The sequence below is a fragment of the Mustela putorius genome, unplaced genomic scaffold, assembly GCF_011764305.1.
Source record: "Mustela putorius furo isolate JIRA1106 unplaced genomic scaffold, ASM1176430v1.1 tig00003834_pilon_pilon_pilon, whole genome shotgun sequence".
Lineage (NCBI taxonomy): Eukaryota > Metazoa > Chordata > Mammalia > Carnivora > Mustelidae > Mustela > Mustela putorius.
Genome location: NW_025421987.1, coordinates 66936273 through 66963479, shown reverse-complemented (window position 1 = coordinate 66963479; position 27207 = coordinate 66936273). Strand labels below are relative to the sequence as shown.

Sequence of the window (27207 nt, the reverse complement as noted above, 5' to 3'; positions counted from 1 at the left end):
TCTTGCCATTTGCGACAACATGGATGGAACTAGAGCGTATCATGCTTAGCGAAATAAGTCAAGCAGAGAAAGACAACTATCATATGATCTCCCTGATATGAGGAAGTGGTGATACAACATGGGGGCTTAAGTGGGTAGGAGAAGAATAAATGAAACAAGATGGGATTGGGAGGGAGACAAACCATAAGTGACTCTTAATCTCACAAAACAAACTGAGGGTTGCTGGGGGAGGGGGTTTGGGAGAAGGGGGTGGTATTATGGACATTGGGGATGGTATGTGCTTTGGTGAGTGCTGTGAAGTGTGTAAACCTGGTGATTCACAGACCTGTACGCCTGGGGATAAAAATATATGTTTATAAAAAATAAAAAATTTAAAAAAAATGTCTCCAAAGAAACAAAATTGATTTTCTTCTTTCTCTTTATTGTCCTTTTCCCTTATTTCATTCATTTTTGCTCTTAACATATATTTTTATTATTTTCTCAGGTTTTTTTTTTTTCTTGACCCCAGCATGTCTTTATTATGCCTTCAGTTTGAATTATAGTCTCACGAGGTATTTGGTTTTCCTTCTCTAGTTCCTATATTGTCTTCCTAATTCTTTGCTCTCTTGGTAGTTCTCTGATATCTCCAAGATGTTGTTTTCTTTGTGGTTATCCTGCCTGAATTTTGCTTCTTGACCATGTGGCTTGATGTTTTGATTGCTCTGGAAAACTGATATCCACTATCTTTCATGCATCACTTTTGTATCTTTTTCTATCTTCTTTCCTTCTAGACCTTCAATAAAATTTTGTGAGATATTTTATTGCTGAATAATATTCTATTGTATAAAGTGTCCTTAGATAACATACTACTTTCCCCCAGTTTCTCTCCTTCTGTATTTCTTTGTATTTAACATATTCTAGTGACTTATTTCTAATTTATTAATCCTATCCTCTATGATGTCTAACCCTCTGATAAACCCATATTTTGAATTCTCAATTTTAGTTATTGTATTTCTCAGTTCTAACATTTTTATTTTTTTTAAACACTGCATTCTTCTCTTAAAATTCTCTATATTGTTTTCAATTTCTCAATAACACCAAATTTGGATTGCTTATAGAATTATTTTCCTTTTTTCCCCATCTCTCAATTTTGTATTTTGGTCCTGTTTTCTCTTATTCCAAGTAGTTTTTGTTTAAGTGATGGGTACATTACTTACAAAATCATAGAGATAATTTGAGGATTCTGCAAGGAAGATTTATTTTTGCTTTGGAAGGCAATTAGGACAGTTATTGGGAATTTAGAAGTGTCTACTATGATAGTGAATTTGTAGAAAGATTTTGGTCCAGGACTCACTGGACAGTGTGATGTCTATTTTTCTCTAACATCTTCCTGGTTAGTGTTATTTACCATATTCCCCGTGGTGAAACTGCTGGCATTGAACTGATAAAAGAACAGCAGGGTGGTGGGAGATCAGGGTACCAGGTGATGGGTATTATAGAGGGCACGGATTGCATGGAGCATTGGGTGTGGTGAAAAAATAATGAATACTGTTATGCTGAAAATAAATAAATTAATTAAAAAAAAAAAAGAACAGCACTGTCTCATCTCCTTTAAGAAAGATGGGCAAAATTCCATAACCACACCTGGAAACTCTTGTCTGTACAATCCTACACTGTGATATCTGCAACAGTATTTCCAAAAAGAGGATGAGAATCTAAAATTTACCAGGCTTCTATTCACCACCCCATTTATTGATAATATATGATACACACACACACACACACAAAGAACAATTTCTGTTGTTATGAATAGAAAATAATACTGTAATTTTTATTGATGTATCATGTGTTAAACATTGGTATCTCTGCCACATCTGTGTGTATCTAGTTCCAATACTGGAAATATATTTTGCTCTTATTCTTCTCACAATTATTTCTTTTGGCTCAGTCTCATGATGCTTCTTTCTTTATGGTGTTCTGATTTTTCATTGAATTCTTAATTCATGGAAATGTTTACAGCTGAGTTGGAATTTTATCACTCCAAAAGTGTCTGCCTTTGCCCCTGCCAGAGAGAGAGAAACAGAAATGACTGTAGATCATGTTAAATTAAAGTTATCTGTTTGGACTCCACATACCAACACCTCTGAGGTGAAACTTGTGTGAGGGCCAGCTTATGATCATGGATTCTTAATGGAGACTCAGATCCCTGAAGCCAATATTAAGGTCAAGGTGAGCAAGTTTCTTGCTAATGCCTTTTCACCTGTAAAATTAAGGTACTTTTTTTTTTTTTTTGGAGTTTCTGCTTTATTCTGGGTTATCTTATTAGCCTTCTCATCTGGGCTAGGTACTAGACTTTTTATTACATGTCTCCTTAAATCTATTTTTTCAATATGACAAAGACTCATCAACATATTATTGAATAGGCACTTATATTTCACCAGTTCCCAGAGCTTCCACTTTCATCTCATCTTGGCGTCTTTCTGAGTGTACAGGTGATTGAAAAAAAAGTTTAATCATGCTGTATTTAAATTTTAATTGTCAGGTTTATTCTGAGCATCTAGTATACCATAGAAAGGGAGATAAAAATATTCACTTCAATCCCTCTTTTTCATAGCTCAAAGGTTACACAGAGTAGGTGTAAAATCCATGTATGTATGAAGATATGTATATGCATATATGTATGTGTGTACACACACCTTCACAACTTATTTGAACTAAGTCATATGGAGGAGTACATATAATAATATATTGTTTTTCATTACAATTTACAAATGTATATCAAAAGTAAATACATAAGAATCTGAATGATGAATAATACTTCAGGGAGAACAAGTAATTTGATTGCTATTTCAACATTTCAAAGGAGATAGCAGGTCCAACATGCTATTAGAAATATAAACACCTTCTACAAACCATTAAGCACAAGTGTTTTGTGCCACGCTGAATATTTATTAAATTTTGAATCAAATAGTCTTCACTCTGTGTATCACTAGAATGAAACTCAATATAGTTTTATAATCCCCAACAGACTTACCTTGTATGAAAAAGTTTATGTCCTCATAACCATATAACTACAAAAGAAAAGTAAATTATACCCAACAGAAAGCTCATGAAAGAAGTGTTATTTTGATAAAAGTATGTCCACATGGAATAGAGATGAAAATCTAGACCAATAACTATAGGGACTATTCATTCTGTTATGCAAATATTAAATGTGAACAGCTGGTGGAGTGATGAAATTGCCATGCTTGATAGTTAATAGTCAAGTTGTTATATAAATATCTTTCTTAATGTAGGAAAGTAATTTTCTTAAATCAAATGCTTCAATCAACCTTCATAAGATTGTGTCATGTTTCTGCAGGCAAAATACTATTGTTTTCTTCCATCCCCTATTTAGACCAAAAGATAATTAAACCTGCTCCCATAAATATTAAAAAAAAAAGTTTTCTAGTCATTATGAAAAGCATGGCATTATAGCAATAGTTAGAAATATAGCAATGATAAAACAATCTCATAAAGATATGATATTTTAATTTTAAGGCACAAAAGCAACATTAATGCAATTAAAAACATTACACTTGATGAAGATTTGTGAAAAGGACAAAAGGGGGAAGTGTAATCTCTAAAATGCTAGGCTCTGTGGTAGAGATTTTAAATGCATTACTTTAAATGCATTACCTAGTTGAACTTGCTTAATAGAACTGGAAGTAGGTATTGTTATCTTTATGTTATATATGAGGAAAGCAAACCTCAAAATATAAATGACCTGCACAAAGCTACACAGATATAAAGCAGCATGCCCACACTGACAGCTAAAATCTGTCAACAAAGTCTTCAATCCGGATTGTTTCATCAATTGAATGATGAATTTATTTTGCAAAAGCGTGAAAATCAAGTTATTATAAAAATGTACTTTTGGAGACATACAGCATTTATTTTAAGGTCATTACAGAAATAGGAAAAAAATAAATTATGTTTCTGAATGAAATAGAAGCAGTAAGCCATTTAATTTTTCAGTAAATAGATCACAATTTGACTTTTGCCATGTTTCAAAAATAGTAATTTTTTCATACACTTGTACTTAACAGTTAACACAGCTGGTGTTAAGATTAATAATATTTGTGGTGATGCTCTTTAACATGAGTAAAACCGAAATTGGTTTCAATAGATGCATTTTGATTTAAATGGAAAAGTAAAAACCTGAGAATTCAGATTCAAGGGTGATGAAATACACAAAATTTTACTGTCATATTTTATTAAATAACAATGAGGAATTTAAGAAGGCAAAATGAAGAAAAACAGAAAAAAATATGAGGCAAGTGGAGTTAGAGTGGAAAAAGGACAAAGGGAAGGAGAAGAAATAAGAGAAGTAGCAGAGCCCAGCTAATGTAAAGTCATTTAGATCCACAAAAAGCCTTTCACTTAGTGTTCTGAAAAAAGGACAGAAGTCCAAAAGTGGAATTTGATCCAATCAGTGGCAAATCTTGTCTTCAAAAGAACATTCTGAATATTGTATCATGAATAGACTGTGAGCATAAATAGCAGATAAATGGCAGCAAGAGCCTTTATGAAAACTTTTACAATGATCGAGACTAGAAAGAAATTAATAGATGTGGACTTGATCTATATTAGAAATGGATGGATTCTTGGGGGCACCTGGGTGGCTAAGTATCTGCCTTCAACTCTGGTGATGATCCTGGGGTCCCCGGATGGAGCCTTCCATCAAGCTCCCTGCTCAGTGGAGAGCCTGCTTCTCCTTCTCCGTCTTCCCCTTCCTCTCTCTCTACTCCTCCTTCTCTGCTCTTGCTCTGTCTCTTGATTTCTCTCTTTCAAATAAATAAATAATTTTTTTTTAATGGAAAGAAATGGGTGGATTCTGAACACCTTTTGAAGGTGGAACTAACAGGATTTGTTGATGAATTTCACGTGTGAGATTTTTAAAAAAATATAAAAAATGACTTCAAAGATTTTGATCTGAGCAAACTGGTGATAGTCTTGAACCTATACAGAAGTCAAACAACAAGAAAAAAGAAAGACAGTTAGATATCTCAAACAGTATATATATTATTTATATTGACCATATACAGTCATATTTTACATAATTTTCTAATAGTCATAGTCCAATAAAGCAAAGTAAAAATTGGCATGATCTTGAATAAAACTTGAGGCTAAAAAGAAAGACGTTTTTGACTTAACAGATAGAAAACATCTCTTTTGGTAAGAATAGTAATATGATACTAGTGCGTTACTAGTGTGTGTGTGTGTGTATAATTTTATATAAATATTATATATTATACTATATACTATAAATTATATATTGCATAAATTATATAAATATTATATATTATACTATATACTATAAATTATATATTGCGTAAATTATATAAATATTATATATTTATATTTTATTTATATTATATATAATATATAAAAATATATTTATATATATATATATATATTTTGATTTATTTATCAGAGAGAGAGATGGGGAGAGAGCAAGCACAGGCAGACATAATGGCAGGCAGAGGGAGAAGCAGGCTCCCTGCCGAGCAAGGAGCCCAATGTGGGACTCGATCCCAGGATGCTGGGATCATGACCTGAGCCGAAGGCAGCTGCTTAACCAACTGAGCCACCCAGGCGTCCCTATTTTTATATATTTTTATATGAAATGTCCAGAATAAACAAATGTAGGGGGAAAGAAAGTAAATTAGTTGTTTTCATAAGTTGTGGGTAGAGGAGATACAAAGTAGCTTCTAATGGTTACTGGATTTGTTTTGTTCTATTTTTTGGATGATAAAAATATTCTGAAATTATTTTGTGGTGTTGATTGTACAATTTTATAAATATACTGAAAGCAACTAGATTTTATACCTTGAAATGATAAACTTTATGGCATGTGAAATCTACTACTAAAAAGAAAATTTTTAAAAATTTTGAAATTTATGGCTTGTTTTACATCTCTGAATTCTAAAAGTGAATGAAGAGATGATATGTAAACTTACATATAAAAATAGAAAAGAGACAAGTTTATGATTTAAAAGGATGGATATAACCAATAATTCTGCATTGAAAACTCATGGGCCCTTCTTACTCTATGGCTCTGAGAAATTCTTTTAATTCTCTGGTTTACAGTTTGACCATTAGAGGAACAATGCCTTATTCACATGATGGCTATAAGCACTGAAAATTCAGGTATGAGAAAGTTCTCCAAAAAGATATTTTGTCTGACTCATTATCATTAATATGGGTTTAAAGTTCATTTCAACACAATATATAGCATGATCAGACCATGCTAGTTCAACCACTCCTTGAGCCAAACCTTGAGTATCTCTAAGTTTTCTTTTTACTTCAAAATTACTATGCTTCTTTAGGAAGATTCATAGTAAAATCTGAAGTCCTTCACTTGAATTCTAAAGATCATAAGTAGCTGAAATTAGCCATTTCATGGTCTTCCACTGCATACTATTAATCATGTGGTTTTCACACTGCTCTGCTAAAAACCACTTCCTGATGTCTACCTCTAAATGGACACCACTCCCTGTTTTAAATATTTTCTTCCACACTAAAGGGGATACAAGTTACATTCCCCGAAGAATTTCTCTCACCAGGTTCTCTCTACTGACTGGAACACCAAGAGTGGGCCTATAGATTTCTCAACTTAACAGACATGTAGCTGTAATTACCTTCTCTTCTTCTGGAGCACACCGTCAGTCTCTTGGAGTTCACTCAGGGCCTCACTATTGTTTCAATCTTGTTCCACTCTTTGCTTGATTTACTTTGATAAATGAAGGTATTGGGAAAGCTAGGATGGTGCTCTTTGCTGGCAACATGAATTTTTTTTAACTTCTCAAAAGTTGTGAACGGAGTATCCGGTCCAAATAATTGAATCTCTCTTTTAACCTGGATATTTAGTGCCTCTTTGCTTTTAACTATGAGCCATAATCACCAGTCAAAATCTTTTACATTATTATTGTAATTATTAATATATATAATACATGCATTATATGTATGTATTATATAACATAATTTAATATATTTTAACCCTTAATAGATTTATAATTATTATACAATTAAATTATTATATTATTTCCTATACTGTTATACTTTTTTTTCTTCTATATGTACTGAGTGGCTTGGGTTGACCAGCATTTATTGATATAAAAGACTTTCCACTTCAGAAAAAAGTGTTATTAATAAGCTTAGCTACTTGAACAAGCAGTTGGTGAGAACCCACTTTCCACAACAGAAGCATGTGCAGTCATAATGCACCCAGAAAACATCATGTGGAGAGCTAAATGTGGGACATATTTTGGTTAGGAAGTATTAGGAAATATTTGTTAGCTTTTTTTGTACAGGGACTCTATGACAGAAAAAAAGAAAACTGACATTTATCAAAGAGAGTACTTGTTAAGCCAATATGCAGGTTCTTGAATGTGATTGCATTTGAAATATGTTTTTGCCCAGGTAAAACCTAGTAACCCTAAAATTAAATAAAAGTTAACAGAAGAAATACATTTACATGCCAAATATACTTAATTGTTTAAGAAAAAGCAGAAAAATTCAAAGATCATTCATTGACTATCAAGCATATGGTCACTGGAGAAACCTTTCTGTTGCTGAACCGATACTGTAGCTAGCACAGCTTTTTAGAACTCAGCTAGCAATTACTAACACTGATACTGAAAAAAAATTCTTTTTTTTTTAAGATTTTATTCATTTATTTGACAGCGAGAGCACAGGCAGGCAAGTGGGATGTAGATGAGAGGGAGAAACAGGCTTCCCACTGGGGAGAGAGCCTGGATGGGGTTCAATCCCAGGGTCCTGGTATCATGACCTGAGCCAAAGGAAGATGCTTAACTGAGCCACGCAGGTGCCCCATACTATTTCTTAATAGAAATCACAGGTATTCAATTAGTACAAACTTAGGTGTGTATGTGTGTACGCTGTATATATACACACACACCATATATTTATAATTTATTATATATAATATGCATATGTATTATATATTTATTTACATAATATATATTTGTATGTTATATAATATATGTATTTCTTTAGCTCCTCAGAAAATAGATTGAACATGTTCTTTTTTTTTTTTAACATGTTCTTACAATAACTTTAAGTTGCATTGACCAAGCTAAAGGTAAAAAATAGAGTTAAAAAAAAAGATAATCTATTTTATTTATTTTTTAAAGATTGATTTATTTATTTTAGAGAAAGGGGTGGGGGGAACAAATGGAGGGACAAGGAGAGAGAAACTAACCAAACTCCTCGCTGAGTGCTGAGTGTGAAGCTGGGCAAAGGTCTCCATCTCACAACCCTGAGATCAGGGCCTGAGCCAAAACCAAGAGTCATAGGCTTAACCAAGGATTGTCAGGCACCCTGACAATCTATTGTAGATGTGCATTACTTTAGGAGTGTCTGCGTGTCTCTGTCAGTTAAGCAACTGCCATAGGTTCAAGTCATGATCTCTGGGTCCTGGGATCAAGCCCTGCAGTGGGTTCCCTGCTCAGTGGGGAGCTTGCTTCTATCTCTCCCTCTGCTGTTCCCCCTGCTCTCTCTCTGTCTCATAAATCAATAAAATCTAAAAACAAAATAAATGAAAAAATAAAAAATTAAAGAAGTGAATTACCTCAAGGATTCCTATTAACTTTAGATCTAAAAATTTGAATTCTTCTTTCTGTATGTATAAACATGTGCCCCCCCACCCATAAAACCACATGACTTCGGATAGCATATTTTGTTTTGAATTCTTGAATAGTTTACATGCCAAATTAATTGGAAAAGAAAAATGTATTATGATTTCAGAAAGAGAATGGACTTATCTTGTAAATATTATGAACTATCTAGAAATTTGCACTGATCACTATCCAAAGTATTATTTACTATAATAGATAGTGGACATATAAATCATAACTTTTTTGGTTAGAATAGTTTTTATATAATTCCATTTACTACAAAATGTTTGAGTTAATGATTTAAAATAGGTAGTATTGGGGCACCTGGGTGGCTCAGTGGGTTAAGCCTCTGCTTTTGGCTCAGGTCATGATCTCAGGGTCCTGGGATCAACCTCTGCATTGGGCTCTCTGCTCAGCGGGGAGCCTGCTTCCTCCTCTCCCTCTGCCTGCCTCTCTTGGACATTCTTTCCTGCTTTGTCGAAGATTAGTTGACCATAGATTTGAGGGTCTATTTCTGGGCTCTCTATTCTGTTCCATTGATCTATGTGTCTGTTTTTGTGCCAGTACCATGCTGTCTTGATGATGACAGCTTTGTAATAGAGCCTGAAGTCCGGAATTGTGATGCCACCAACGTTGGCTTTCTTTTTCAATATCCCTTTGGCTATTCGAGGTCTTTTCTGGTTCCATATAAATTTTAGAATTATTTGTTCCATTTCTTTGAAAAAGATGGACGGTACTTTGATAGGAATTGCATTAAATGTGTAGATTGCTTTAGGTAGCATAGACATTTTCACAATATTTATTCTTCCAATCCAGGAGCATGGAACATTTTTCCATTTCTTTGTGTCTTCCTCAATTTCTTTCATGAGTACTTTATAGTTTTCTGAGTATAGATTCTGTGTCTCTTTGGTTAGGTTTATTCCTAGGTATCTTATGGTTTTGGATGCAATTGTAAATGGGATTGACTCCTTAATATCTCTTTCTTCTGTCTTGCTGTTGGTGTAGAGAAATGCAACTGATTTCTGTGCATTGATTTTATATCCTGACACTTTACTGAATTCCTGTATAAGTTCTAGCAGTTTTGGAGTGCAGTCTTTTGGGTTTTCCACATATAGTATCATATCATCTGCGAAGAGTGATAATTTGACTTCTTCTTTGCCGATTTGGATGCCTTTAATTTCCTTTTGTTGTCTGATTGCTGAGGCTAGGACCTCTAGTACGATGTTGAATAGCAGTGGTGATAATGGACATCCCTGCCGTGTTCCTGACCTTAGCGGAAAAGCTTTCAGTTTTTCTCCATTGAGAATGATATTTGCGGTGGGTTTTTCATAGATGGCTTTGATGATATTGAGGTATGTGCCCTCTATCCCTACACTTTGAAGAGTTTTGATCAGGAAGGGATGTTGTACTTTGTCAAATGCTTTTTCAGCATCTATTGAGAGTATCATATGGTTCTTGTTCTTACTTTTATTGATGTGTTGTATCACATTGACTGATTTGCGGATGTTGAACCAACCTTGCAGCCCTGGAATAAATCCCACTTGGTCGTGGTGAATAATCTTTTTAATGTACTGTTGAATCCTATTGGCTAGTATTTTGTTGAGTATTTTCGCATCTGTGTTCTCTGCCTACTTGTGCTCTCTCTCTCTCTGTCAAATGAATAAATAAAATCTTTAAAAATAAATAAATAAATAAAATAGGTAGTGTTTAAATAATAGATGCTATATAGATAAATAATAGATAACAGAAGTTACATCTTTTCAGATAAAGGCTCAAAAATCCTCTGAATAAAGTGTATATAAAATGAATATCATGAAGTAACTGATATTTTTAACTATTTAAATGCCATTAAGAAACATCAAATGTTATTAAGCAAGGTATTATAATGTTTTCATGCTAAAATAATATACAAAGTAAAGCCATTCTATAATATAAATTTCTAGCTAATTCTGAGTATAGGTTAATATGCTTATTAAAGTATATGTACTGAATTAAATATAAATGTCTGAATTAAATATAAAGCTAACTCTTTTTAAGAAAAGCACATAAGGATTTTTCAAATTGAAAAAAATTATCTTTACAGAAATTATTTTACTTGGGTTCAGAAACCTTACATTTAAATTATTTTTGAAAAGTTTGCATCTTGCAAAAGTAAACCCTTAGCACTATAGCTAAAATTTATATCAAGAGTTCTGAAAATTCTAGGAGAATGAAATAAAGTTAGGTGAAGATTGATTACAGCATGAGCAAGAATTAAGGTATGGGCAGGTCAAGGTAAGAATGATTGCTGATTATGCATAAGCCTAACAGCATCTTAAGAATATGGATAAAATGTATTAAGAAAACAAGTTTTAGCTCAAGAATGACTAATAATTTTAGCCTTGGGAGTAAAGCTGATGTCTGAGTTAAAGAGACAGATTGTCAGTGCAGTTGTCAGCATAGTCATCCATCTGGAATTGTTTTTTCCCTCTTGTTTTTCAGTTTTTCTATTAAAATAATTCTCTCTTTGTTGAACAAAATGAAAAGTAACATGCAATTAACATGAATATGCTCTCAGCTTATTTTTTGGCATTACAGTTGTGTCTGACATTTAAGCAAATCATCTAATTAGTCTCTGTCTACATCCATCAACATGTGAAAGAGATTTTAAAAATTTTATATTCCTCATAACAAAATTAGTAAATTTTAATGCGTTTAATGTTAAAACAATTTTATAGTATATAATCTTTATAAAATGTTTAAGCTAATTACTTAAACTTTATTTATTTTAAAGAATGTGTGTGTTTTTTTTTAAAGAGTTATTTATTTGAAAGATAGAGAGAGAGTGAGACAGAGCACAGGCTAGAGGTAGAGGCAGAGGGAAAAGGAGACTCCTTGCCGAGCAGGGAGCGCAAAGCAGGGCTCAAGCCCACCCAGGACCCTGACATCATATTAGTTAAAGTAAAAGGTTTAACCGATCAAGCCACCCAGCTGCCCCCTGTAGTCTTTATTCTAAAGGTCGTGGGGCACCATATGTGGTGTCAGTAGAGTAGCCATTAAGGTCTGTGGGCTGTGGAGACCAGGCAGGGCTAAGCTGAAGGGTTTTGTTTTGTTTTGTTTTTAAGCAATCTCTATGCCCAAAGTAGGGCTCAAACTCATGACCTTGAGATCAAGAGTCACATGCTCTACAGACTGAGCCAGCCAGGCAACCTCTCCCTTTTCTTCCTCAGTGGCTCCACAATGGTTATTGCACCATTGACAGATAATGCAATGTATACAGATTAGCTATGTATATTTATTAATTATTTTGTCAAGAATAAACTAATGGGTAAGACCCAGAAAATAGATTTTTTAAAAACGGTTACATTTTAACCACAAACATCAATAGTTGACAAAAGGTTGTTTAATTTTTTTCAATATAGCATGCCTAACTTTACATAATGACATATAATTCAATTCTATGTTTAATCTCATGTCTTACATCGTAGCATACACCCCATCCATCCATACACACAGATGCTAATACAAAAATCTCTTTCGTAATGAAAATTTGTGACATGAAATTCTAAAGTGAGAGTTCTTGCTATTTTATGATATTTATCAATTTAAGGAATGCAAACTTTGAGTCATTCTGTTTGAGATCAACCCAAATAGGGGTTTGGAGGTTATGAGGAAGAATGCAAATTGGAAAAGTCAGCCAGACAAGGGTTTTTGTAGGCTTGTCTTTGAGGAATAAAAAGTGATATGAAATAAGCCAAAGCTTTAAAACTCCCCTCTGTCAGAGTTAAGAAGCTAGATGGAAGAGCCCACTGAGCACTTCTGCTAAGGGCTAGCTTCTAATATGGATGGAATTAACCCTAGCTGATTCCATGTTTGAGGGACAATAAAAAAATATTTATACATTAATATACAAGAGTAAAATTTAATGCATGACATTTCTTTAAAAAGTCTTTTAGCAGGGGCACCTGGGCGACTCAGTTTGTTAAGCATCTGTCTTCAGCTCAGGTCATGATCTCATGGTCCTGGGATTGAGCCCTGCTCAGTAGTGAGTCTACTTCTCCTCTCCCTCTGCCCCTCCTCACTCAATTGGTATTCTCACCCTCTCACTTTCTCTCTCTCTAACAAATAAATAAAATATTCTTTTAAAAAAGTCTTTTAGAACGTCTGTGACTCCCAAAATGGAATGGAGAATATGACAAAAGAATCTAACTGTAATCAAATATATAAAAACGTCTCACTGAAGGGAGATGGGGAAACAAGATGCTGACCTAAGTAACTGGAACTGAGTGGAGTGTATAAGACTGAAGGCAAAAGAAATTATATGTAAGTATGATATTGTAGTTGATTAATACTTCTCATGAGAGTAAAAGGTAAAGATTATGAAATGACTATACATAAGCTTTAAAATTGAACAATAAAATAAATAGCTTGCAGATAGTGGGAGCCAGTTTTCTCATAATTAAATGGGGAAGTTATAGACCAGCAAAGGGAAGAGGCTAGAATGATCCATGGATCATACTGAAGATATCAGTATATTTAGTATAATATAGATATAACTGAAAACATACACAGATTTTTATAGATATGCATATATACACTGGTTGTTATCTACACAGATATTTTCCTTCTCTGAGCCCTCAGAGAGCCTAGAAGCATTCACAGTATCAAAAAGCACACCTAGCATCCATATCTTGGTTTCTAATACCATTTTTCCAATAAAAGAAATCAGCACTCCTTGGTGAGAAGACTGATTTCACCTTTGAGGAAGAGATAGATATGATGAGCCTGGAGCATCTTGTAGTGAAGCAAAGTCAAGTCCTCAAACAAACAAACAAGACAAACAACCCCAAACCTAAAACAAAACAAAATGAAAAATCCAAAACCCAAAAAACAAAACCCCAACACTGCAATGGATGGAAATGTCAATAGAACTCAAAAGATAACTGAAAAGCTTTCAACATGAGCAACAAAATAAATAAATTAGTACTGGATTATAATCCAAAATAAATTTCCATTAGCTAATATTAATATTTAAATAAATGAATAAATAGAAAAAAGTACTATGCCAAATAATTTTTTAAAATTATATAGATATTCTATCCTCAAAGAGATGGAGCTAAACTCCCCACTCCTCAAGTGTGGCCCGCACATAATGACATCCCTCCAAATAGCTGAGTACGCACAAGGTCAACAAGAGACTAACCTTACAGAACTAAAACTGAAAAATGTCACTTTAGCCAAGTGGTCAAGGTTAACAGAAGCAGTAATGAATATCATTTTGGTAATATATATTATGTGATAAGAGATGCACTTAGCTTCTGTAGTCTTCTTGTCTAAAACACATAAACTCAAGTTAATACTTGAATAAGTATCAGACAAACGTCAATTGAGAGACATTCCACAAAATACCTGAGCAGTACTCAAAACTGTCAAGGTCATCAATAACAATGGAATTTCTGAGAAATTGCCAAAGCCAGAAAAATACTAAGGAGATATGCATCCTGGAAGAGATGTTACAACAGAAAAATTAACACTAAGGGAGTATGAATAAAATGTGGATTTTTATTAATCATAAAGTACCAATACTGATTAATTGTGAGAAATATATCTTACCACAGTATGATGTTACTCATTTAGGAAAATTGGGTGTAGGATATGAGCAACTTTTGTCCTCACAACTTTCCTCTAAATCTAAAACTATTCTAAAAGAAAAAAATAAATAAATATATTGGAGAAAGGTGGAGGTGGAGAAGAATGGCATTGATATTTCTCAACAACATAAATATTATATGAGAGAACCACTTATTTGACAAAGCAATTCTAGCTATATCCCCCCTCACCTTTCATAGCACCTCAGTATTGGACTTGAACATACACAAACGTCAGTTTCTGTTGCAAGGAGCATGGTAACTAAAATGATACCCGTTACTTAAAACATATCTCTTTAGGGACGCCTGGGTGGCTCAGCTGGTTAAGCGACTGCCTTCGGCTCAGGTCCGAGCATCCTGGGATCTAGTCCCACATCGGGCTCCTTGCTCAGCAGGGAGCCTGCTTCTCCCTCTGCCTCTGCCTACCACTCTGTCTGCTTGTGCTCACTCTCACTCCTCTCTCTCTCTCTGACAAATAAATAAATAAAATCTTTAAAAAAAAAAAAAACACACATATCTCTTTACCACCCCAAGCAAAACAAAACAATACAGAAAGACCAAAACAAACAAACAAATAAGCAAACAAACATACTTTGAGAGTCAGGTGGTATCCTATTGAAAAGCTCTCTGGACTAATTTCTTTAACTGTGAATCTGTTCATTATTTCCTGATAGAATGATGACTCTGTTATGTTTACTTTGAAAATGATTCTAGAGAGAAAGGAGCATTGTGGGTATTATATTCTGTGAAGAGGTAAAAGCTGAGTTTAGGTAAAGATGAGGGCTTGGTGGGGCATGTCATGCATAACAAGGTATGAATGTTCCATGGGTTTTTGGTAGATTCTGTGTTAAGTCAGAGATAAATTTATATAAGGAATAATATGAAAGATCATGGAAATTTCCTGTATTGATTAAATGCTGTCTTCTGTTTATAATGCTCAAATAAATATGGAGAATATATTCATTTTATGCTGCTAGCAAAAGAACATAGCAAGTGCTTATTTCTACTTACAGAAGAGTGATCTTTCGTGTTTGGTGATATTCTTCTTTCCATCTGTCTGATTAGGCAATTCAATATCCGTGAACAATGTGGAGACAGCTATCTCAGGCAGATCTAATCCCACAATTTATTTTTAAAGCATGTGGAACCAACTTCACAGCAACTCATACATTTTGCTACCAAAAAATTTCTTCCCAAAGATGGCCAGGTAGGTCATACAGTTTAGAGTATGAAGTAGTACATTTTAGCCAGGTAAGTTACTTTTTCTCTTTGAAACAAATATCCCTCTTAGTCTTCTCATCACTCTGTCTTTGTTTCTCAAAAACCTTAATTTATCTTGCTTAGATTGTAATTTATATTTGAAAACCACAGTGGTCAATGTTAATACAGGGCTAGCTAAACTCAAACAACCATAATAGAAGATTATCCCCTTTATTTTCAGATTTCATGCTGAATATTATCTTTATTTCTGCTAAAGAAGTTTATTACATCACGTTAAAGACTAGTCTGTGTACACAGGGCTAATTTTTTACATAGGTCCTTATTTATTTCAGTAATTAAAGTCATTTAAAAGTTTTAATTAGAAAGTACACTTTATGACTAGCAAGGAAGATGGGGCTTCGAGAGAGATCCTTTTCATCAGGGTTCCTACTGTGTCAGAAAATTACAGTATGTCCATCTTTTTAATTTGGCTCTGTAATAATGGATTTCCACCAACACATATAATGTTTTCCCAATTTTTTAAAAGCTTGATGCTTCGATGGAAATATGTGGTATGCTGCTGTGATAGTGGTTTGCTATAAAATAGTATTAAGTTGAGATAGAGAAGCCAGGGAAATTTTCAAACAGGAGGAAGCCAGGAAACTGTCCATAGCTCTATTGTAGTTAAGGTAGAGTCACAATTGTGTGGTGTCAGGGTTTGTCTTTTAACTGCAGCATTCGGCTAGTTACTTTTTGAGATCTGTTTACTCTAGATTTTTCTGAATGGGTAATTTAGTTTTCTATTAACTACTTGGAGAACTATACTGCTTTTTTTTTTTTTATTCTGTCTTTTCCTGAATTTCAGATTCTTAATTCTTTGTAGAATCTTTTTTTTTTAAAGACATTATCCTATTTATTTATTTATTTATTTGGGAGAGAGAAAGAAAGAACAGAGAAAGAAGAAGAGAGAGAAACCTAAGCAGACTTCACCCTAGTCAGGAGCCCAACACAGGGCTTGTTGTCATGACCCTGAGATCATGACCTGAGCCAAAATCAAGAGTTGGACATACCTAATGGACTGAGTCACTCAGATTCCTATTCTTTGTATTATTCTTAAAAATAATGTATAATAAATTTACCTATTGGGAAACAGAGAGAAAGAGAGAAACAAACATATGAAAAATATTCTACCACTTGAAACAAAATTGCAAAATTGAGATAGTAACCTCAATAATATCTAATTGTCTTCCTCCACCTTTCTGAGCTCTCTTAGATATTTCTTATGGACATGTATTCATCATACTCTTAGTGAGGCCCGGGGGGGGGAGGATTAAACCATTTAGATTATGTAAATCCCTTGATCCAGTAAATTTCCTTCTATTAAGTTATCCATAGCAAATATCCATAGATAAGTTTAAAATTTTAACTGAACAGCTAAATATAAGAAACATCTTAATGCGTAAATATAAGGTAATAGGATGGAATGACAATGTTAAAATGATCTAGATAATATTCAAGAATATGAAAATGTGTGGTAGTTTAAGAGAAATGTGTTCTGCTAAACAGTATATATATATGTATATAACCTATACACACACACACACACACACACACACACACACATCTCTCTCGTGCTCCCTTTTTTAATTCAAAAACGTTGTGTTTTTAATCTAGAACCCTAGCACTGCTCCCTGTTTCTATTGTTCCCACCTTAATTTGCCCTCCCCCAGCTATTCATAACATAGCTCTCAGAGTCATTTATTCAAACTAAAACCCAGATGAGAGAGACCTCTGATTTTCTCAAAATCCTGTGGTTGTTCCCATTTACTCAAGAGTGAAAGTTGAAGTCCTCATAATTGGCCCGGTATCACCTGTCGCTACTATGTTCTACGCTTTCTCACCCATTCCTGTCACCTCACATGGGTCTTCTCATTCTATTTGTCAGCGCTCCTAAATGGCAGCTTATTCCCTCAGCCTGCATTATTTTCTTCCCAGATATCCAAATAGCTACTTATTTTGCCACCTTCAAGTCTTTGCTCTTTCTGGATGCCTGAGTGGCTGAGTCAGTTGAGCACCTGACTCTCAGTTTCTGTTCAGGTCATGATCTCAGGGTTGTGAGATTGATGTGATTGATGGCATCTTTGCTTACTCTTACTCTAAATGACTAAATGCATTTGAGAAATGCCGTATTTGAGAAATGAGGAATTGTTAATTGATGAGGTTTATAAGAGAAGTTGTTAAAAACCATATTATGATCAGAACATTAGTAGAGATGAAAAACAAAACAGAGATACCCGTAATCCCCCCACTGCCTGCTTTCTCTCATCTCAGAGGTTACAAAGAAATAGAAGAAATAGATGAAGTAAATGTATTAACAACCAAAAATTTTGGTTTTCTCATTTGCAACCAGCTGTTTGTATTTCTCTTACATAAGATCCTATTTTTAATTAAATGTGCTTTTTAATAAAATTCCTCATGTTTTCTGTTGATAATTAAAACAATTACTTTACAATAAACATGAACACTTTCACTATTGCTTTAGAATATTTAGAAACGGTACTTCTTTTTTTAAAAAATTCATGTTTTAATTTTCATAGATAATACCAACATGCTCTCTAGAAAAACATTATTAATTTATAGTTCTACCAATAGTACATCACATGGCTTGAATCCACAGATGTAAACAGTGAATATTTTTAAATACTTTCCAAAGATAAAAATACCACACTACTCTGCATTTCTATCTTATGTAATAAATGTAACCATCTTTTCATATATTTAACCCATATTTGTATTTATTTTGTCTCACATCACTTTACAGTTTTTATCATGTGAGTAATCTGGCTTTTGGGATGTCTTCAGTAAATCATGTCTTTTGAAATACGTGTGTGTGGACACACAGGAACTCTTGAAACAACCATGACTTAGGTAGAGAATGTTTCAAGCACCTCAGAATATTCCTTTTTAAATATTTCCTAGTTAGTACTTCCCCAGAAGTTACCACTATTCTGATTTATCTCACCACTAACTATATTAACTCATTCTTGACTATGATAAAATGGGACTATACTGTTTATTGCATACTAATTTGTACCTGACTTCTTTTGTTCAACATAATGTATTTTTTTTATTTGCTTTCTTGTTGTGGAGATTTCTGTTTTCATATCCTCAAGATTAGACATTCTTTCCTTTGCCATGTCTAGTCAACTAACGAGTCTATCAAGGCATTCACTTTGGAGATCCTGGGTAGCTCAGTCTGTTAAGCATCTCCCTTTGGCTCAGTTCATGATCTCAGTGTCCTGGGATTCAGCCCTGCGTCAGGCTCCCTGCTCCACAGAGAATCTGCTTCTCCCTCTATCACCCTACTACTCATTCTCTCTCAAATAAATAAACAAAATCTTTTTTTTAAGGCATTTATTTCTAGTATGGGATATATTTTTTAATCTCTAGCATTTCTTCTTTATTCTTTTTTTGAATTTCCATTTCTCTGTTTATATTTTCTATCTGCACTTGCATGTTGGTTAAAATTCATGATCTGATCATTCCAACATCTCTGCCATATCTGAGTTTGGTCCTGATGATGGCTATGTCTCTTTTAAACTGTGTTTTACTTTTTAATTTTGCCTTCTAATTTCCTGATGAACATAGATATGATACAGGTTGAAAGGAGTAATACAGTGGTAAAGTTCAGGGAGAGAGTCAGTGTTCTAAGGTGCTATGATTAGGTCTCAGGCTTTTTTTTTTTTTTTAAGATTTTATTTATTTATTTGACAGAGAGAAATCACAAGTAGACGGAGAGGCAGGCAGAGAGAGAGAGAGGGAACAGGCTCCCTGCTGAGCAGAGAGCCCAATGCAGGACTCGATCCCAGGACCCTGAGATCATGACCTGAGCCAAAGGCAGCGGCTTAACCCACTGAGCCACCCAGGTGCCCAGGTCTCAGGCTTTTTAAGAACCTGTGCCTTGGGGTTTGAACTTCACTAGTGCATCTCAGCCTTTTTTTTTTTTTTTCCTTCTCATTTTCTCATCCATTTAGGTTGGACAAGATGATAGAGGAACCTGGAGTTGGGTATTTCCTTCTCCCCCGAAAAAAAATTATACTCTAATAAAACCTCAATAGGTTAAGTGGTAATAAAATAGTTTTGCCTGGAGGGTACATCTTTGCAAGAAGAATGGAATACTTGGGCGTATTTCAATTGGTTACTTTTCCCCAATTCCTGACAAAAGCTGCAGGGTTTTTTCTTTGATCATCTCTGTGACAACTTGGTAGTGGTCCTTGAGATAAAATCCATAAAAGTATGAGGGCTGGGTCCCACTGGAGTTTTGAACTCTCAGACTTGACCACTGAGCTTCCAGAAAGTCTCAGTTATAGCTTAGGTTTTCCTATTTTGATACTGATTCCTGTGGTGGCTTCTCTATGGGGATTTCTCCCCTATTACATCATGATTCTTTGTATCTCCCTGTACAGATGATGTGATGACTTCTAAGCCCCTTACATGTCAGACGAGAAACTGGAAGGTATCCGCATTTTGGGTCATCATAAAGAGCTCTGAGCAGTTCAAGAGACAAATGGTTACTGCAACAGTCCTAAAGCGTTGGCCTTAGGTATAATGTGTCATGGCACCAGCAAAGACCATTTTGTTGGTTATAGCTTATGCTTAGAATGTATGTTGAGCTAAATATAAAGCTGAAAACATGTGTTTTAACTGCACTTCAGAGTCTTCAACTGAAAAAGAGTAGAATAGAAATTGACCTGAGGATATTAGTTATAGCTCCAAGTAATCCACCATTTTCTAAATCTATTATATCCCTGAATTGGTTTGTAACATACCAAAACCAGAAAACAAAACATTCCAGCTTAAAGACGATGAACTCAATGTTAAGTGCAAGTGAGTAAATAATGAGTGGAATTAATTAAAAGCCATCCTGAAAAATATGTGTGGTAGACACCTTCTAAAATGGTTCCCTGTGATCCCTACCTCCTGATATCCACACTCTCATGTAACCTCTTCCCCTTGTGAGTGGCTAGACCTATATGCAAGAAAGGAATTGTTTCACTGAAAGGACAGTAGACAGATGATGTGTCTTTTGCATCGGTCTTCTGTTAAATTGATGTCAATCACCTGCTTTACTTATGAAATACAGCTGAGATTTTCAGAGGTGGCTTTCCTGTGATTCTGGTCTTTCATGATTTCCTGAAAGTTCAGTTTCTCTTTGACACATTCTAATGGTGTTATAAGCAACTAATTTGCTCTACTGAATTATTTCCTGCTGAAATATGTAAGGGCTTTATACATACATGATGAAGCAGTTACCGATACTCTTTTAGCATGATACAGAACAGGAGATACCCACATAAATGCTAATCTGAGCAGTGTGAAAGATCCAATCATCTTGCAGTTATCACATACTGAGGGCAGAAAATTCTGAAAGCCCCTTTCCTTTCCCCTTTTGAATTCCAGAATTTAATAAATCTTTTTATTTAATATAATTTTTAATTATTTAATTTATTTAATATATGATCTATATATTTAATATATAACTTATTTAATATATAATTATTTAACTTAATATAATTTAATTTAATAAATGGAGCTGAAACCTAACAACATGACAAGAAATGTTAGGAGTGAGGAACTGAGAGAAAAAGATTTTTAGATGGCCAAGGGGAGGGGAGATAGAAGGTATCTAGGATACCTGTTGAACAGGAATAATCAGCATGTAGGTATCACCTAGGGGGAGAATTGAGCCCTTGTGATAAGAATTTGAAGGAAGAGAATATTGAGTAAGAAAGAAGACACATGTTCAAACTGTTCAACTTTCCTCCTCAAAGCTTTAGTAGAATGTTTTATAAATTCTTCTTTCAATTGTGCTGTTCTAGATAGATAGGTCACTCTTCCTAAATAGGGCACTATTTCAAGATTTGGTTAGTTATTGGAGTTAATAACTCCCTAACACAGTTTAGCCTAGGAGAGTTTTTATTGAGTTTTAGGTTGATACATACTTATTTTACTTCATTTACTTCTTTCTTATTGAAACCTGGTAATTTTTCAGTCCTCTTATTTATGGAGACAACATCACTCTGTAATTGACAATAAAACTGAAAAAATGTGTGTAAAGTTTATTTGTGAACTTTAAAGCATCTTATGGATGTTTTGCTACCTATGAATTCTTTATGGGCAAGCCTGTTTTAGTGTCTGTAGCATTTTTTATATTTACACAATAAGTACCATTAAAGCTGTGTTAAATAAATAAATAAATGTTCTGAAAACATGTCTCTTGTGGAAAAGCCTGAAAAGGCGGATTTACACATGCTCTTTGCACCTCCAGAATTTTAGGCCAAAAACATGTTCCCTCTAACAGTATAGACACATTCATCTCTTCATGATTCATAGAAATTTTTCGGGGTGCCTGGGTGGCTCAGTGGTTAAGCCACTGCCTTCGGCTCAGGTCATGATCTCAGGGTCCTGGGATCGAGTCCCGCATCGGGCTCTCTGCTCAGCAGGGAGCCTGCTTCCTCCTCTCTCTCTCTCTGCCTGCCTCTCTGCCTACTTGTGATTTCTCTCTGTCAAATAAATAAATAAAATCTTTAAAAAAAAAAAAAAAAAAAAAAAAGAAATTTTTCAAATTAAAAGCGATGATATTTCAGTACTCCTTGAGTCTTAGTGATCATTAAAAGAACAGCACATAAATATATGATAGGATAAGTACTACATTTCAAATTGTGTGGGTTGAGATGAATTTTTGGTATCAGAAAATATAGTCTTCTGATGGATTTTATGTCTATTAATCTAGGCCAATTTATCTATATATCTATATAGCTATGTCTATTTCATATATAAATATATGCAGATACTTTCATAGTTAATATATTTGTTCTTAAGACGATATCTACTCTTATGTTCAAATACATTTTATGCAAAGGAAAGAATTGTTCTGTACTCTATATTCAATCACTTCAAGAAATTTTACAGATAAAAGCAGCACAACCTTTAAAGAAAACAAACTTGCAGACTTAATTTTTCACAGTGATAAGGCATGAAAATAAACCTAATGAAGATAATGGAAATGATTATAATAATATATGAGCATGGAGAAAATAAATATCTAACACAAGCTAATTTAAATTTAAATATAATTGTCAGCCAATGACACATGTACACAATCCTAAATATTTCATGCTTATCAACAAAGATACAAATACCTCATCCAATACCTTCACACATTTAAAAGAGCTATTGTAAAATTGCATCATGCTGAAGCCCAGGAAAAGAAGTGATTTTGTGGCAAATAACACATTATGACTCTTTTTGAGCTCCCATCATAATTGCATTATCACATTTTACACAATTTCTTTAAATGCATGGCTATAAGTTCAAAAGAATCCCTGAACAGCTGGTTCCCCTGGGCTTTGGAAGTCCAGGGAAAGGTGCCCATGGAGGTTCTAGGTCAACACAACCAAAACAAATGAACAAGGCAAAAGAAATTCCCATGATACCAGGCACATACTCACAAATGGGGATACTTATTTGTTCAGGATGGAAGAAATATTATTAAGCATCAATCCTGAGCAAGGCACTGTGCTGGGCATTGGAGCAAGGCAAGAATGATTTTGTTAATGGAATAATTATATTATTCTCCACCTTCAAAAAAAGTATATCTTGTTCCCTAGTATGGAATTAAAGTTAAGTAAACATTGCATAATAACACAAGAAAGAGATTAACAGCACAATCAAAATGATACCAGTTAACCATTATGGTCAATGAGAAAATAATTATTTAAATTATTATAAGACTTAGGTAAGATGATACAGAGGTGGCATTTAAACTGGTTGCTAAAGAATGCTGAAGTAATCTTAAATGAGTAAAAAGTAAAAATTTGAGTCACACAATAAAATTAAGTGAGATAGTTCCTTAAAGAATTCTCCTTTATAAAATGTTTTCTTATGAAAATAAGTCAATATTGTGAAAAAAAGTACTCATTCATGCTAAAGTATAATGCATCGTCCACTCAATGCATCATTATTTCTTCAACAAAAAGATCCAAATCATGAAGTGCTGGTTCAATGTGAATATACAAACAAGAATACAAGAATGAGGATGAGAATGTGTAATTTTCATTTATATTCTTTTATTCAACATAGAGATTCATAGATCTCTTAATCACTCTGTGCATATTAATTTGGAAGAATAATTCCCTATATTTACATATCACAGGAAAAAAACCCAAACTATTTCCCTATAGTTTTGTGTTGAGTATATACATTAGTATTAGAGCAATTTCAAAATACTTCATAGCTTTTGCTTTCACCGAATTTCTTGAGATTCACTATTTCAAGAACCCACATTTGATATTTTACTGTAAATTTTAGTTTATTCAAATACAAATATTTACATAATATAAGAATACTGGGTCTTTTTCCCATTCCTTTTCCATAGATAGATATGTGTATATATATGTATGCATATGTATCTAGATATGTATGTATATATATATATATATATATATATTCGCATCTTTCTTTTTTTTTTTTTTAATGTCTATGCTACCCAGAGCAATCTATCCATTCAATGCAATCTCCATCAAATACCACTGACATTTTTTACAAAGCTGGAAAAAATAATCCTAAAATTTGTATGGAACCAGAAAAGATCCCAAATAGCCAAAGGAATGTTGATAACGAAAATCAAAGCTGGTGGCATCACAATGCCAGACTTCAAGCTGTATTACAAAGCTGTAATCATTAAGACAGTATAGTTACTGGCACACACAAAAAAAAGACATAGAGCAATGGAACAGAATAGAGAATGTAGAAATGGACCCTCAACTGTATGATCAACTAATCTTTAACAAAACAGGAAAGAATATTCAATGAAAAAAGGACTGTCTCTTCAGTAAATGGTGTTGGAAAAATTGGACAACCACATGTAGAAGAATGAAACTGGACCATTTTCTTATATCATACACAAAGATAAACTCAAAATGGATGAAAGATCTAAATATGGGACAGTAATCCATCAAAATCCTAGAGGAGAACACATGCAACAACTTCTTCGACCTTGGGCATAGCACCTTCTTGCTAGACACATCGCCAAAGGCAAGGGAAAGAAAAGCAAAAATGAACTATTGGGACTTCATCAACATAAAAAGCTTCTGCACAGTAAGGGAAACAGTCAACAAAACTAAAATACAATCTATGAAATGTGAGAAGATATTTGCAAATGACATATCTGATAAAGGGCTAGCGTCTAAGATCTATAAAGAACTTAACAAACTCAACACCCAAAAACCAAAACATCTAGTCAAGAAAAGGGGAGAAGACATGAACAGACATTTCTCCAAACAAGACATACAAGTGGCCAACAGACACATGAAAAAATGCTCCATATCATCTGGCAATTGTTGTATGAATATATGTTGTGCTAGGCAAAATAGTGGTTCCCAAAAGATACCCATGTCCTAATTCCTGAGATCTGGAATATGTTACCTTATCTGGCAAGAGGAAATTAAGGTTGCAGATGCAATTAAGGTTGCTAATCAACTAACCCTGACATGGGGAAATAATAGAGATGGAGAGAGAGCACTCTGGCTTCCCCTTCTCTTCTTCTAGGGATACTAATCACATCATGGAACTCCACCTCCACTACCTCATTTCCCTAATTACTACCCAAAGATGCATCTCCAAATACCATCATGTTAGTGGTTAGGCCTTCAACATGGGAATTTGGGGAGAATGTAAACACTCAGTTCACAAGAACGAATTTGCTTCATTTAGAAACATCAAACCTTAAAGTTTGTCTTGCTTGGGGCGCCTGGGCAGTTCAGTGGGTTAAAGCCTCTGCCTTTGGCTCAGGTCATGATCTCAGAGTCCTGGGATCGAGCCCCACATCAGGCTTTCTGCTCAGTAGGGAGCCTGCTTCTCCCTCTCCCTCTGCCTGCCTCTCTGCCTACTTGTGATCTCTGTCAAATAAATAAATAAAATCTTCAAAAAAATTTTGTTTAGGCTGTATTTAATAAATATATAAAATCTGTTTAATTATAGTATTTATAGTTGATAAGTTGGTGAAAGAACTAGTTATGCCTTCCTGGGTTAGCAGTATTCAAAGTTCTTTATGTATTTTTTTTAAAGATTGTATTTATTTATTTGACAGACAGAGATCACAAGTAGGCAGAGAGGCAGGCAGAGAGAGAGGGGGAAGCAGGCTCCCCACTGAGCAGAGAGCCCGATGCGGGGCTCGATCCCGGGACCCTGGGATCACAACCTGAGCTGAAGGCAGAGGCTTAACCCACTGAGCCACCCAGGCATCCCTCTCTGTGTATTTAAAGTTAGATTGAGAACAATGTATTTTTTCTTGAAATAAAATTTCAAAAATAGATGTGGATATTTAAAATCACTGAAGAAAAAAATGCTCAGTTTATGTGATCCCTAACATATAAAAAATCCATTTACTTTACCAAATTTAAATAAAGATTACAAAAATTGACCTTTAGCTTATTTATTATATTACTATTTTTTTCTCTCCATTTGAGTATGCTGATTTAAGTAATATATGTTCTAAATAACAGTAATTCAAAGCTTATTATCTATAGGATATTAAACTGTGTTTTTTTTTAATTTAAAACTTTCTTTGAGGCATTCAATTTACTGATAATATCTGCTCTATTTGATGAATGGCTGACAGTGTCAAGAAATAATAGAACAATGCTCAAAAAATATCTACATTTCAATGTTAAGGAGCTAAGGAAATGAATTATTCACAGGAATGAGAAATGGTTAAATTTTTATAATAAAAAATAAGAAATGAAAATATCAGCTTGTCTAAGATACTGTACTACATTACCAGCTCTTACTATTATTGTTTCCCTGCCAATTACTTTTTATTACTCAACATTTGAAAAAGTTAGATTGAAAATTATATTTGTTGGGTGAATGGTCTAATCAGTGAGTAACACATGTAGCTAAAATTGGATTACACATTTCACCTTAAATTGTATTAATACAGGTAAAATCATGGCATCTTTATAATTTCAATAAAATCAGTTTCTATGTAAGAGAGCTTCTGAAGTCAACACAATAAAACATTACTAATAGTGTTCAACACAGTAGAAAATACTACAAGTATCATACAATAAAAATATAGCTAATTCTTCACTTGAAATTTCAAAACAAATCATTATAATGTGTTAATAATTGCTGCTACCATTTATAATTACATGCCCTATTCCGTGTTAAATTAGATGTTTTTTTAAGATTTTTTTTATTTATTCGAGAGAGAGAGAAAAAGAGAGTGTCCACACACAAGTGGGGGGAGGGGGGGAAGGAGAGGAAGAAACTGACTCCCCCCTGAACAGGGAGCCCAATGGGTACTTGATCCTAGGACCCCAGGATCATGACCTGAGCTGAAGGCAGATGCTTAACTGAGTGAGCCATCCAGGTGCCCAATAAATAGGAATGTCTTAAGAACCGGACATAACCTTCTGTAAAGCCACTGAACAGAACACCAAACTCCTAGCCAGTAAGAACAAGAAGTGATTTGATACTACATTACATCCTAGGATAGAAATGTGGGGACCTAACAAAACATAAAGACAAAACTCAGTTTTGACATAAATGAATATATTTAACCCTAACCTCTTCATAAAGACATACATTCGAAAAGTAACTATGCTGGAATTTCTAACAAAGAGAGGACTTAGGCAGAGACCCTTGTATAGTTCACT

At 34.1% G+C, this 27207-nt stretch overlaps 1 long non-coding RNA gene across 1 annotated transcript in view; it reads right to left on the bottom strand.

Moving 5' to 3' along the window:
- Positions 1–1797: 1797 nt before the first annotated feature.
- Positions 1798–27207, bottom strand: part of LOC101676194 — an 80173-nt gene continuing 54763 nt past the window's right edge. Inside the window, exon 3 of the long non-coding RNA XR_200948.2 lies at positions 1798–2041. This is a non-coding gene — a long non-coding RNA (uncharacterized LOC101676194). The remainder of the gene's footprint in view (positions 2042–27207) is intronic.